The sequence below is a fragment of the Cyprinodon tularosa genome, unplaced genomic scaffold (genome assembly GCF_016077235.1).
Source record: "Cyprinodon tularosa strain WSP-4 unplaced genomic scaffold, ASM1607723v1 ctg43, whole genome shotgun sequence".
Classification (NCBI taxonomy): Eukaryota; Metazoa; Chordata; class Actinopteri; order Cyprinodontiformes; family Cyprinodontidae; genus Cyprinodon; species Cyprinodon tularosa.
In genome coordinates, this window is record NW_024039152.1 from 1,627,738 (window position 1) to 1,643,112 (window position 15,375).

Genomic DNA, 15,375 nt, shown 5'->3' on the forward strand with positions numbered 1-15,375 from the left:
ATTTAGTTTAGAGGGCAGCAGGTGGAGCCAACCTTAACAGCTCAGCAGGGGCGGATTCAGGACATTTGGGGCCCTGGGCAAAGACAGGCAGGGGGCCCTCTGAACTGAGAAGACAACACATAAAATAGACCCAATATAGAGACACATAAGTTTTAATAGAATAGACATTATTTGTTCTATGTTTTTTTCCCCTCTCTTGTCCCATTTCTTGTTGTTTTCCTCTCTATGTTTTGTACTCAGCTGACTTTTCATGCTGTATCAAAAGGAATAAAAGATTTTTCCCAAGTACTAAGTTCACTTAGCTTATTGCTCCTTCCTGTTTCCAAAAAGGCAACCACAAAGTAAATAACACAGATCTTGAGTTGTTTTATTGGTTTATCTGGTGAAAATAAACAAGTCAGATGGGTATATATTTGTTTATTACGTTGCCTAATAACTCTGCACAGTAATATTTACCTGCACACACAGACATCCTCATAAAATAGCCAAATCTAAAAAAATAAAAAATAAATAAAAAACACATCAACTTCCAAAAATATGAAACTCAGATATTAAGGAGTCTTTTGGGTTGATTGAGAACACAATTGTGGCCCAATAACAAAAATAATCCTCAAAAATACAACTTGCCTAATAATTCTGCACAAAGTGTAGAAGGCAGAGCTCCCAGATGCCAAAAGCCTTCTTTGTCCCTGGTCTGGTATCACCCCTTTGGTGGACTGCCTTGCTCAGGCAGACCCAAACTATTTCAGGAGGCGGAGACTAGGAACCAGGAGCTCAGTCAGAGTGTTACCTCAGCCACTCTGCCATTACTGTGACAAACCGAGAACTTACAAGCATCACAAGAGAGAGAAACTAGAGGACTAGAGCGGCAGGGAGCATGCTGAACTGAAAAACTTAAAGGAGAGCACAGTCACTTGTTAGAGGAAGTTAAGAAAGAAAAGTTACTGCTAACCAGCCAGTTTGAAATTAAGAAGATGAAAGTGGAGCAAGAGAAGATGAAATGCTATCTGCCACAAGAAGCACTAAAGAAAAGGAACGGAAATCTATGATGCACTCTGTTGGAGAACCTCCAGGGTCATCCACACCATTATCTTGCTCCAGCTCTCTGTAGAGAATGTACTGCACTTCTGTTCTGTCCCAGGATGAATCTTTGGATCACTCACTCTAAAACAATGACCATGTCTATGTCAATGAGTGGAATCAATCTGTATGAAGCAGCCATATTGTATGGAAGCTCCAGTATCATTGTGAAGCTCCAGTCCCAGCTTAAAACTGAGAAAAGGGGTAATAGCTCATTTACAGTGTGAGATCTCCAGTTTAGAGAAAAATCACACAGTGATGGCAGAGGAGCTGGTTGGGTTTACAAATCAAAACAATGTGATAGAGGAGAAAGTGAAAGTTGAAAATTCTGCTAAAGGATCTGGAGCAGAGACAACACCATCCTGTGGATGTATGGAAAGAAGACAGAGTAAGCAGAGGAATGAGAAAATGAGTAACAAAATTTTTTAGGCTTGTCTCAATATTAATTTTGACAGCAGAACACAGATTAAAAAAGATCCTTTGCTCTTTTTACTTGTTCCTATGTTAACAATTTCAAGTAAGGATACTTATGTTTTACTATATTCACAATGATTATTAGGATTCCATTGAATAGCTCTCCCAATGTTTACATTTGATCACTGTTGCCCTTAAGAAATGGGATTGTCATGAGAGCTGTAAAAAACAAAATTTCATTTATTATACACTCTGTGTATACAAAATGACAATAAAGTTTGCCTAAGTCTAATAACTGTAACAAACATTACTAAATCAGGCCATTCCCGCCTTATCTGTTGAGCTTTAATGATAATTCAACTTTATTGATCTCACATTGGAGAAATTTATCCCTGCATTTAACCCATCTCCTTGGGGAGCAGTGAGCTGCCAGTGTGCGGCACCTGGAAGCAGTGTGGGGTTAAGGGTCTTGCTCATAGAGCCAGAGTGGCAGTCTGTGGGAGTGGGGCTCGAACTCAGAACCTCAGGATTCCATCCTCTATGCCCTAACCACTGGACCGCCACATCCCCTTTGTTTTAATTAATACGTCTGTGTTCACCTCATTAAACTGACCGCAATTACTTCACAGATTTTAACACCATTTCCCAGATTACTTAATGTTCATCAACCTATTAAAAATATTCACAAACTTAAACTTCCTAGATTTATTGCTTTTTTTCTTTTATCTTCTTTACCTAATTTACTATGTTGCACTTTGGGATTTGTATTATTTTAATAACCTAAATAATATCAGTCAAACTCTAGAATTATGTATAAATACAGCATTGAAACTAACTGAACAGAAATGATTGCCATTAGCTTAATTGGATTGTAATTCAACATTTTTCTTTTTCAAACATTTAAGAAATTGCCGTATATAAGTGTGAGAAACAAATATGTGATTGCTATTATTTAAATGATTTCAGGGTTGTAATACCCTTAGGTGTCCACCTGAGGGCAGCATCGAAATCCTACAAAGAACAGAGGGACAGACCAGTTATGGCAATAATGTTCTATAAGAAATTTCCTGTGTGCATGCACACAAACATGGCATAACATTATGACCACATTCCTAATACTGTCCTCCTAACTTTAACTACATTAAGAGCACACATCAGCTCAAGGAAATCACATGAACGCTAAAGTAAAACATGCATGTTGGAGACAAGTGACTTTGTTAGAAAAAGTTCACACCCAAACAGTAGAAATACATTCTAAGGAAGGTAAATATCCTCCTGATTCGAGGTTATGAAAGACTGAAAAGATGCCCAACCACAGATGTGACTAAATCTATCTCTATGCTACAGATAGATTTGCTTCATAACTCATTTATACCCATGCATTATTTCATCATATATTTGCCCTATAGTGACATTGGGGCTATGAGGATGTTTCCAGGTCAGCTGCTCATTTGATGGTCCTTGGCTAGTCTTTTGTATCAATTCTAAGCTCCACGGCATTATGCTGCCACCACCATGCATGATAGTTTTTAAACTGTGAGATGTTTGATTCTTTTAGGAATAATAATCAATACTAAGCCCCCCCTGCTCCCCCTTTGGTTCATCAAAGGCGGAGAAGAACTCCAGTGGTGTTTTGTGTGATTGTGTAAAATGAATAGCTCTATCTACTAAGCTACTAATTTTCTCTTACAGGCATGACTTTTGGCATCCCTGAACACACAGGGACCGTGCGGAGGGCTGCGTGACAGCTCACCGCTGCATGCTTCCTGCACAGCCTCTATTGGCTGCCCCCGTCCTGTGTAGGCGGGACACGAAAGTCTGAGTCAGCTGTGACTCACCGCACGACACGTCTGTCACCATGTGATGAGTTCAGGTAAAGTGGGAATAATTCGATCATAAGAACTGCACGATGCCGGTGGAGTCTTCCCAATAGAATTTTTAACAAATCTCGCATAAATGTGTAAAAAAGTCGTTTTTTTTTTTTTGCATTCTTACTTTTAGATAATTAAAAAGAGAGCCACTAACTTCCACCTTTCATACTAGCATAAAAAAAAAAGTTTCTGAAATAAAGCATGCATTAAAGCATGCCTTAAGATGTTTCGAGGTTACTGCATTTGTAAAACCAAAATCAGTTTTAGAGAAAAAAACAAGCAAAAAGGCAACAACGCATGGTTTGGTGCATATTTATATGCATGTGTGTTCTGATTTACATACAGACATCATATTTAATATAACTTGCAAACCAACCGTCATTGAAAGATATTGCTCATAAATGTATCTTTAGTAGAATCGATTATTGCAACAGCAGAGGTGGAGCTAGTTGGGGGGCCAGGGGTGGCCATGGGCACCCTCAGCTAATCATTGGCCACCACTACCATTTGGTTGCCTCTAATTCAGATGGTGGCAGCAGTAATACTCTCAAGAGGAATATTCAAAACATTTTCTGTACTTAACAGAATTAATGCTCTTTTCAGAGCTAGATTTTGTGTTTTATGGGGTAAAGAGAAAAATACGTGTCTCTGCAAATCATCTAGGAGTCTTCAGTGAAATGAAAAATAAATAACAATCAATTTATGTAGATATTAGTGCTTGTTACTAACGATTTTATGCAGAATGTTTATTAATACAAGTAGGTGAGTAATGACAATGATGATTGATTTACGCCCCAGAACTTAAAACTGAGTTTTATCCACTATACCTTTTATCTAGAAATTACAGATGTTTATATATGTGTCTATTTGTTTGCAAAGGCTATAGGAAAGTATAATTAGTCTTAATGTAGAAAATATGGATGCTTTGCACGTAAGTAGCACTACTGCCTTACAGCAAGAAGGTTGCAGGTTCGATTCCCGGCCCAGGGTCTTTCTGCATGGAGTTTGCATGTTCTCTCTGAGCATGTGTGGGTTCTCTCCGGGTACTCCGGCTTCCTCCCACAGTCCTGTTATGTTAATTGGCTTATCTAAATTCTCCTTAGGTGTGAATGTGTGTGTGAATGGTTGTTTGTCCTGTTTGTCTCTGTGTTGCCCAGCGATGGACTGGCGACCTGTCCAGGGTGTACCCCGCCTCTCGCCCGTAGACAGCTGGAGATAGGCACCAGCACACCTCTAAACCGGACTTAGTATTAAGCGTGTAAGAAAATGGATGGATGCTGGTTAATTTTCCTGTTGTAACAGTATAGATTGACCGTGAGGTTCTGGTGCCGATCCACTTTCTGCCCCCCCCCCCCCCCCCCCCCCCCCCCCTCAATAAAAATAAATAAAAACCCTTATAAAAAAAAATCTGGCTACGTCTCTGTGCAACAGTCCTCATAGGTTTTCCTACAATGTACGTCAGACAGCTGCAATATTTAAAAGCCCCCCCCATCCCCATTTGTGCCAAATAATCTCAAAGGAGCTTTCAGAGACCTGATATAGTTGTTCCACTATTTCCTGCCTGTTTATGTGTCCGTGAACGCAGCACCAGACTGGCTGATCTTCCAGGACTTGGCCTGGGCTGGCTGGCTGACTGACTGCTGCTGAGGCTGTCCGCTCCGGGCTCTGGTTCCTCTGCGCTGCACAGACTGAACCTTCTCCCTCTACTGATTCCCGTGTTTAACCTCCTTCTTGGTCACCGTGCTGGACGTGTCTCCCACGGAGGGTGAGTGTTTGCTGGAACTCTTCTTTCTTCAGGGATCTTTTCACTGTCAGTTAATGTGTCTCTCTGCCACCCTCTGTGTCTAAACAGTCTTTTTTCTCTCAGATAAAGTATTTGTTTGGTGTTCTTAAACTATGGAGACGCGTTCACTGACTGTATAACTGTCTCCATCTCTCGGGTGGAAAAGCGCTGCGTGGAATTCCCGTTACGTAGCCGAGATGTTGTCACGCGTCTAAACCAGCGTGGCGCCAAATCTGGCGCTGGAAAAATAAAAATAAATCAGAATTAATCGGAAATTATTCACCATTAAGAGCCGCAGCATTACTAGTAGAGTGAACAGATAGTTTCCAAATGAATTGATAGATTTTTTTTATTTGCTTTAGATAGAAAACCTAAATTCTACTTAAAGGTCGCACCTCGGTGCCTTTCTCAGAAAAAAAGATGTAAAAATGTTACTATAATGTTTCTTTAGTAATAAATATTGATTAAATCAGACCCTGTTTGAAAATAACAGAAACAAACAAAACGGAAAAGTGGAAAAATCCTGGAATTTAAAAGAAAAAAACAATAATTTAAACTGTATGATCTGGTGAACTTTAAAGTGCCTTAAGATGCCGTGTTGTGAATTGGCCCTATAGAAATAAACTGAATTAAAATTTTATTGAAATTTAAACTATATATGGAGCATCCATCCATCCATCCACCCACCCACCCACCCATCCATCCATCCATCCATCCATCCATCCATCCATCCATCCATCCATCCATCCATCCATCCATTTCGGACCTGAAAAAGAAAACTGTCTGCTGTGCTTTGAAGCTGAGGAGAAGAGCAGAGGATTACTGACACAGTGCTGCTGCAGCCGCCTGTATTATGTAAGGGATTCATCCTAAAGCTCAGACTGTCTCCTGATGCTAAATGCTCTTCCTGACTTTTTGCCTCAGATGAACATATTTGTGTGTGGTGTTTTTGTAAACAGCACATCAGAGTCGTTTCTGCTCTAACTTTCCCATAATCATGCCAGAAGCCCTGTCCATTTTCAGGAGGGAACATCAACTGTGGGGATCACAGCTGTCTGATATCTGTGTTTGAATATATGGAGCTGTTTTTATAGTGATTGAACTATTATTTGTGTCATACATCTCCGTGTTGGCCCTATGATGGACTGCAGACCCATTAGGTAGGCCTGTTGACTGCCGGGGATACAGACGGACACAAATGAACCTTTGTCAGTGGGATTACAGGAGCACCCTTGCTTCTAATTTTGCCGATAATCCAGATTAAGGTGTCGCAGGTCTTGCCTACCTCCTGCTCACAGCTCTGGTAGATGGAAACAGCAGCCCTGTACATTACTGTCTTCATTCCATGACAACAGCTATATCACTGTCGCCTATTTAAAAACAACCCATCCATAATTTTTATACAGAGGCAAAACATGTTTTGTGAGAATATCAACTATACAACACTTACTGTATCTTGTAGTGATTTTGTTATTTCTTTAAATTGATTAGAGTTAGGTATTTTCATGACCTCCTGTGACCTCATCTGAGTTATAAACGACGTGACAAATAATTCAATTCAGTTTATTTATATAGCGCCAATTCACAACACATGTCCTCTCAAGGCACTTTCTAGTTCACCAGATCATCCGGTCAAATTGATTTAAAGTTTTCTATCTAAGGAAAATCAGTTGATGGCATCAACTCATTGACTCCAATGCAATCCCTCACACTACGCATGCTGGTAGCGACAGTGGAGAGGAAAAACTCCCTTTTAACAGGAAGAAACCTCCAGCAGAACCAGGCGCAGGGTGAGCGGCCATCTGCTGAGGCTGACTGGGGTTCAAGGAGACAGAAGCAGAGATACAAAAAGCAGCTGTAAAATCCAGCCCCGTCTATAGATATAGGCCTGTTTGCCTTCAAAGTAGGATAGACAATAGACCATACCATTTAACAGACCCTTTCTGGTGATTTCACAACAAACTTTAAATAAAAATTCAGTCACTCTTTGCTAAATTTGCAGAGACTTGCAATTTTATTCCACAAACTTGAGCGCCATTCTTTTTACACCCTTTAAGCCCGGCATACACTGTGCGATATTTTTAATCGTTGCACACAGCTACAGCTCAAACTGTGCGAAGAAACCGCAGGGTTCAAAAGTTCGCAGCTCACGATACATGTTCTCACAGTGTGTGGTCCGACACTGTAATTCAATCTACTTGCTCACACTGCACGTCCAAAAATCACACATCAGACTGAGCACTGAGAGATCCCTCATCAATCTGGGAGAAGAAGAAGAACTCTCTTGTTTGCACATGCGCAGTGCTTGAGGTTCTGGTAGATCGGCTCATAGACGCTCGTAGCTCTGCTTCAACAGCAGGATTTACCCACGAACCCCTTACGATGGCCGACTGAATTTAAAACATTTTTGAGAGGCTGATCACCCCTCGTTACCGCCTGTTTACTTTACAACGCACAATGAAGCTGAAACTCGGTCCAATCGAAAAATTCTCGCAAGACCAGAGAATCAGCCCTCGAAAAGGGGAAAAAAATCGTAAAGTGTATGCCCCGTGTTAGACAGATAGTTGGCTATAAAATACGAGCAATCCTCTTAGCCCCTTGCTTTATGTCAATTCTGTCTTCCCAGCTTTGCGTCTTTAAAGTTAAGCTTGCAATATTGAAGCATGTGTGGTGCGGATTGCCACATTTACTGTATAGTATTATAAGTAATACCTTCAAGTCAGTTCCCCAAAGGGATACAACAAACAGGCTGAAAAGCAAGGATCCAGAGCCATGAAATCAACGTAAAAAAAGAGAAGGTTGCAGAAAAAATAGTCATAAAGAGAGAGAATCACAACAAAAAGAGGTAATAATTAAAGTAAGACAGATCCATGTTGATCATCGTATGTTACGAAACTGTGCAAGAAAAATCCCATTCACCAAACTAGCTTTTATCTATGATTAGACCACCAGTTACCACTTTCAAAACATCTGGAAATCTGACAAGGCTGAAGAAAAACCTAAAGTAAAACGTATGAGACGAAGGAGAAGGGAGGTAAAATGAATCTCCAAAGATCGCTGCTGGAGGACTACAGCATACATTTTGTGTTCCTGGGGTCTCCAGGATACCCTTAGATATTATCTACATGCCAGACATTAAAAGACACCCTTCTGTCCTACCATAGCAAAGGTGAGAATCTGTAGGTTAAGTCAGATACTGAGCCTTTTGTGTTTTTTGTAACAAATAATTCAGTGAGGTCTACTGTGCAACAAAAGCGGATTTTATGATGCTGTGGGTCTGGTTGCTTTCAAGAAAAAATGGTTACCCAGACAGTTCTAGACATCTCCCATGGCCATCTCAGTCCCCAGATCTCAATCCCATTGAAGGACAAAAAGATGGTTGGCGAGCTATCCATAAGAAACATACCTGTGAAGATTCTTGGTCATCTTTGTCATGGCTGCTACAGCATTAAATCAAAGACATCTGGAATTTGGCTGAAGTGTAAACCCCCCAGATGTGATCCTGGGTTCTGATGTGTTGGGTATAGAGAAAATATTCTCTCAAAGTCCTTAAAAGGGCAATGTTGAAGTTTACTATTTTACAAAAGGTTCTACAACATGAAATGCGAGGATTTGGTAGTAAATAAATGAGCACATTCTTATCGAGCGTTTAGATGAAAAAGAAAATATTAAATTTAAGCGAGATGGGTCATGATCAAAAGAACACGATCCTGCGTTCAGGTGGCAGAGATGAGAATGATTTGACTTATTCTAAGGGGTGAGGAGCTCCATGAACAGGGTAGCTTGAAGTAAACTTGGTGCTTCTAAGTGTTGAAAAGGGTCAGAAAGATGATTTTGGTATCTAATCACGATTCCTCATAAGAGCTTCACTTTTGAGGCTTTCTGGGCCCTGCACCAATCAGAAGAACCTGGACTAGACCCAGAACTTGCAGGCAGGATGATATACTTAAGGATGTCACCATACGAAGGGATTCTGGGTTTCCCTGCTAAGATTACCCCCACAATCAGATAAGTGGATGGAAACTCTTAACAAGAAGTTTCTCCTCTGAATAAATTCACCCAGATTTATTCAGACTGTTATCCACTTCTCAGGGATTTGCAATTGATGTATGAGTCGACTTTCTCTTAAAGCTTTCTGCCAACTTTTATGACGGGTGCTGATATGTAGGGAGGGTTTAGTAAGTCCTTGAATGCAACAGGGGGAAATTTCTGTTTTTTTGGAGCTCTTTTCATAAGACAGTTCCTGTATTTCTTCTCGACTCTCTGTCTGTTATGGTCCTTCCTATTTTAATGCACTTGGCTTTCAATGTGGAGAATTAGACCAAGAACGAGAGGGAGACAGTTGAACTATAAATAGACATTGGGAGAGTGGTTGTGATGATAGTATCGGAACACAGTAATCCCTCCGTATGAAGCCGCTGTTATTTCACCGTTTTCTGCCAGCAGGCAGTTATTCCTTCAGCTTCTCCTGCACAGTAAGCATTGTTACCTGCTGGACCTGAGCTCCTGACCTTCTGCTCAGTCTCTCAACATGCGGAAGCTCATTAACACGGACCTACGGGTCAGGGGAGCCGGTCTTTTCTGGTCCAAAGAGTGTTTGGGTTAATCTCTTTAAAACTGTAGTGTGAAAGGGGCTGGAGGATCAAATATCACACTGTTTTCACTTTTAATCCTATCAGCAACAACAAAATATTGTCATTACTTTCCACAATCGATTTAATTATAGCTAGAATTTGCTGTACAACACCCAGTTCTCCTTAAATACAGTTGTATTTCATTTAGATTTGATTAGTTTTTTCCTGTTTCGTGGTTTAAAGCGGAACCACTTCCTTGGTTCTGTGTAGCTTGTATGGCTGCTGTCAAATGTTTGGTCTATATACATGAGAACTGCATTGGTAGCAGGTTTACAAAGTGATTTAAAGACTTAAAAAAAGATATTTAACACCTTTTCTGATTAATCTTCTAATGCAATAAAAAACAGAAGGAGAAACTTGATCATTATTTTCTGCAAAGGCACGCGGCCACATGTTTACTGTTTTTGGGGTTTTGTGGGTCTGCCATGATTTAATAGTACATAGGTTTTATCATGAAGGACTAAATTGGTATTTTGATCCTTTTTTTTTTTTTATAAACAAATGAAATTCAGTATTTCTAAATTTTGTTTCTAAGATTTACCATTGGATCTTCAGTTTAAATTGTGATTATGCCAGATATGAAAGGGTCAAGACGGAATAAGATATTCAGAAAGGTATTGAAATCAGCTGATTTGAGCCCAGTTTCTCCAAGCATGCACAATGTATGCATCCAATCAGAGTTATTTCTTCTATTGCCCAGGACATCTAAAGGAAATCATGTTTTTAGTCAAATCATCACCATGGGACGCTGGAGGCCAACGCTCAAACTTAGCTTCACTTCCATTAGATTTCATGTGTTGATTTTCATTTTCTAAATGAACTAAACTTAATGTAAAAAAAGATACACTCTATACCATTTCAGTTGTGATGTACATAAGCTTCTATCAAATATAGCCTAATTTATTACTGTTTTTAAAACTGCAACAGCTTCGTCAGGGCTTGAACACTTTTAGTTTGTTGTTTGATTTGAAATAAAAACAACAAAACAGTGGTGCTGTGGGCCTCCCTGTTTGAATTCATAACACCACCACTCATAGATTTGTATTTCAATATGGGAATCTGCAGGATGGTTGTTTATTCTTTCTTAAAATAATGAGTTGTTTTTTTATCCAACATTGGTCTGGGGGAGGGGGCGAGGGGGCCCAGCAGGAAAGGTTTAACTCCTGACTTTCTCCTTTACCCTCATGATGTTTAGATAAACCCTTTATCAAAGAGAAATCCATTGCCAATTTTTAATTTACACCTTTCCAACCAGTCTTTTGAGTCTCTATGTAAGATATTAAATAGATGCCATGAAAGAATCATTGGGTATTATTTTATTTACAGATAAATCAGCATGTAATTCAGGGAAAATGAGTTTTTAGAAGGCATTGTAAAATATGTAAAGGTATTTTTTGTTGTGAACGGCATAGATCAGATAAAACAGATGATGCATTGCAGTAGTCTGACTCAAATGACACAAATTTGTAAATATTTTTCTATAGATCTGTAAGGGAAACCACCTATCATTACCCGGACATGTTTCTTTAAAAGAGAAACACAAAGTTAAGCCTTAAATGGAATCAAATATTTCCCTTAGACTATTTTTTTTGTATTTAGCGCACCGGTCAGTCTCTATCTTGGTGACATTTGTTGAAAGAAGTTGAGTCAGTGACTGATCAAAGTTAGACTTTGTCACTTATTGATGGGATTTAAGAGACATACATCTGAATTTCCATATAGATTTGATAGATTTCAGAAAAGATTGAATGAAACAAACTCATTGAAGGATGTAAAAAGAGAACTATAAGAAACCTACAATAGAACCTTGAGGAACCCCACAGGGTAACAGACAGATACCTGTATTATAGAAACATAAGTGGTTTAGTATATGCTCTAAAAATGCATACTTTCATAGTTTTTGGAAAGAGTGCGCTAAGTAAGCTGTTAGTCAAAGGATTGGTATGCAGTTCATCGATCTGAGACATGAATTTTGCATAATTTATGACCAATAATTTATATTCCATTTTGTTAGATCGTCAGTCTGTAGAATTACGTCATATTATGCAGAAAAAACCTCTCAGGCATGAAAACTGGTTTCAATATTTGTTTAGAAGTTAATGAGAAATCGCTCATCCTTTGCTCTCTGTAGTATTTTATCCACATGTGGTTAAAGCACACTAAGTGTCCAGTGTTAAGGGAAATATTGTTCTGCGTTAGAGATCCTGTCTAGACAAGACATAACAAGTTTGGAACTAAGGCCCATTAACTGAGTTTACAAACATGCTCGTGTGCAGAAACAACTATGGAGTCGTGGGATCAGATGTCGATTAAAGCAGCGTTCATAGATGATAGAGAAGCCAAAGGAAAACCTGCAGCATTAATAATGGATGATGCATAGATGGATGTACATTAAGTCATTCACACATTAAGTCATGAGGAATCTTTGAGAGGCTATCATGTTAGCTCCCACTCTGCAGTGACTCAGTGCTGCGCTACCTGTGTAGTACTCTGTTACATCATGTACTCTGTTGGAATACCCCCTCCCACACACTTCTCCTAGCAGACACTGAGCATGTGCTCTGCAGTTCCTTCCATAACGGTGCACCTCCACTCATGTTATCACTATCAGTTTCTGGTGATGAGGAACTGGTGAGTCTAACAAACAGCGAAAAATGATGCATGTTAGTAGGAGGTTTTAAGAGGAACTTCCCTTGGCAGTATGTTTCTCTGTATTGTATGCATGTTTATTTAAATACATGCAAAAGTTTGAATCCACACCGGAAACCTTGGAAAAGCCACTCCAGGAATGTCATGTCAGGCTGTTAATGTGGGGCTGTACGCTTAGCTTTTTATCAGGAGCACTAGTATTCCCAAATGAAAAAAATTAGGAGTGCTTAAGAAAAATTAGATGCGCTCTTAGGTTTCTTAAATAAGATCCCTTTTAAAAAAATAAATAAAATTAACCTGTATAATTTATGTTTCGTGAGGCTGTGTTTATTCAAATGGGGATTTCCAGTCCCAAATTCAGAATTGACCATCTGGTTCTGCCCTTTGCAATATAAGTTATTTCTCAAAATCAAGGCAAGGAACAGTTGGAACCAATCTGATTTGAACTATTAACCCTTTTAGCAGTGTCATTAAAACTCATCAGAGCACTAAATGCTGGAGGCATGTTATGTTTGTCAACATCTCCCATTAAAAATTTAAATAAAGACTGCATATCTTCATCTAAATAATAATCTATCAGGGTTTACCTTAACCTTGGTAATAAGGCAATTACACTTATTTTCCTGTAAGACCAGTAACAATGATGCCATATCAATTAGTATTTTCTAAGATTTGTATTTTCCTCTGATAAATAACTTGCATATCGGACTAAATGATGTTAACAGAGATGGTGTTTAGACTTCATAGGTCTGTGCCTTGTGGGTTATGCTGCTATAACCCACAGGGTTACACCTCAGTCACATCGAGGTGAGAGCGCAGGACTGCTGCAGAAGACTCATTTCACAGCTGATCACTTCAAGACTTAATTGTTTTTGAGGTCTTCAAAGGACCCGGCCTACATGGCAGGCTTCTCACCAGTATTTGTTATGAGCACAGCAAGGGGTAATGATGCAATGACATAATTTGAATATTATAGCTACATAAACATTAGCAAGAGAGAAAGAGGTTGAAAATAGTCCAAATACATTTAAAACTCAACATAAAAAACATTTCTTGTGTTCCAGAAGGTTATTTTTACCTGAACTGCAACTCAAATCAATTTTATCTTATCAAAATCAACTTAAAGGCAGTTAAGTACAGTAGGGTAAGGCACACAGTGGAAGAAGTTGTGTATGAATTAAATGCAGGGAGTAGGGATACACGATATAATCGGCCCCCTATCGGTATCGGCCTGTATCGGCCTTAAAACTGAATATTGGACATCGGCCACCCCACCGATATTTAACCCGATATTTGATCAGCTTCTGAGTTTCTAAAGTCTAAAAAAAATACTACTTCTTCTTCTTCCTCAAAAACTTATTTTTTACAGACTTAAAAACTTCTAAAGACGAGGGAAAAAATATTGATACATTAAAATATCACAATATCTTCATATGCTGATATTTTATTTACTGCTATATGTCATCGTTATGCTACAAAATCCCCTGAAAATTCACGACATTTTGCCATATTTTTAATTGTTGATATATTGACGCGGTATCGATCTATTTTACTAACAAAATCTCACAAGAATTTGCAAAATATCACAAGAGTTTGTAACAGAACGATGAAATTTCACGAGATTCTGAAAGTAAAATAGATCGATACCGCGTTTTTAAAAATCAATTTGATATCAGCATATGAAAATATATTTGAGTATATTATTTTTCAAAGTGTCAGAAATGGATAACAAAACTGCTATTTTCAATGACTACTTATTTTTGTCCAGCTTTAACATCGGTATCGATATCGGTTATCGGCTACATGAGTTTTAAAATATCGGCATATCGGATATCGGCCAAAATCCCAATATCGTGCATCCCTAGCAGGGAGGATCTATTTTAGTGGGACGGGTTCAAAGAAAAAAAAAATCACGAAAAATATTATTTTTACATCCCACTTTTTAATTCAGGGGAGCATCAATCTAGCTTTGTACATGTGGCTCATGTTCAATGGGGAAACACTAGAGTTGCTTTTCTCCCTCTCGCTGCAGAAACGGGCTGCAGCTGCAGCTGCAGTGTTTTGGAGGAGGGAGGGGCTCGCTCACTCACTGCTGGCTGAAGACACTAAACTCAGAGCTATAGGTGCATTTGTTGTCACCAAAGTCTCCAACCCGCCATATATTGTCACTCAAGCTCCCGCTGTGACGGATTCTCCTCACAAGTTTGCTATCTAATAACTTCACAGAATTCATGCCTAAAGAAGTCTATTGAGATAGACTAAGATAGATTGAGTGTAAGTGCCCCCTTGGGTCACAATATATGATGGGTCACACTGTAAGGCAACAGTGACATCTCGTAACCGGTTCCCTGACTAATTTCCCCACACAAATTTTACCGTTTGACTTTTTTAGAAATGTCTTCCCTTTCTTAAAATATGAATATCTCATTTAAATCAAGCATGACTTATTTCAGGAGTAAAATGTGAATAAAAGGGGTGAAATCTTTACTCATACTTGTGCCCATATCTTTTTTTCTTACTCGAATAAATTTTTAGGCGACGATGTGAGTAAAACTGTACATCCCTGTTTTATTGTAACATAAAGCCAGCTGTGATATATGTTTAGGATAATTGTCCTGTTTAAAGACCTGATTGTGTCCAAGTTTGAGCTATCTAGCATTTGATCTCATTTAGATGCAATAGCCAGTACTGCTAGTAGTGAAACACCTCTGCACCATAATGCTGTCATATCTCCCTAAAAGACCTTTGATTGATCTATGTGGACAGCTGCAAATATCAGCCTTGATAAAATGTGCTGGTATTTCTATACAAATAATTACAAGGAACACATTTTACCACATGTCAAAGGTATATGACCTAAAATGTTTAGGTTCTAAAACTGAAAGTATGATAATTAATAAAAGTGTGTTCAAAGTCCATGTTTATGAGAGAGTACTCTCACTTT

The 15,375-nt window shown here is 38.9% G+C and overlaps 1 protein-coding gene across 1 annotated transcript in view; it reads left to right on the forward strand.

Moving 5' to 3' along the window:
* The first annotated feature begins 4,961 nt into the window (after positions 1-4,961).
* sertad2b (SERTA domain containing 2b) overlaps positions 4,962-15,375 on the forward strand; it is a 51,365-nt gene continuing 40,951 nt past the window's right edge. The window contains exon 1 of the mRNA XM_038299488.1: positions 4,962-5,130. The gene's annotated coding sequence lies outside the window, so the exon portion shown is untranslated. The remainder of the gene's footprint in view (positions 5,131-15,375) is intronic.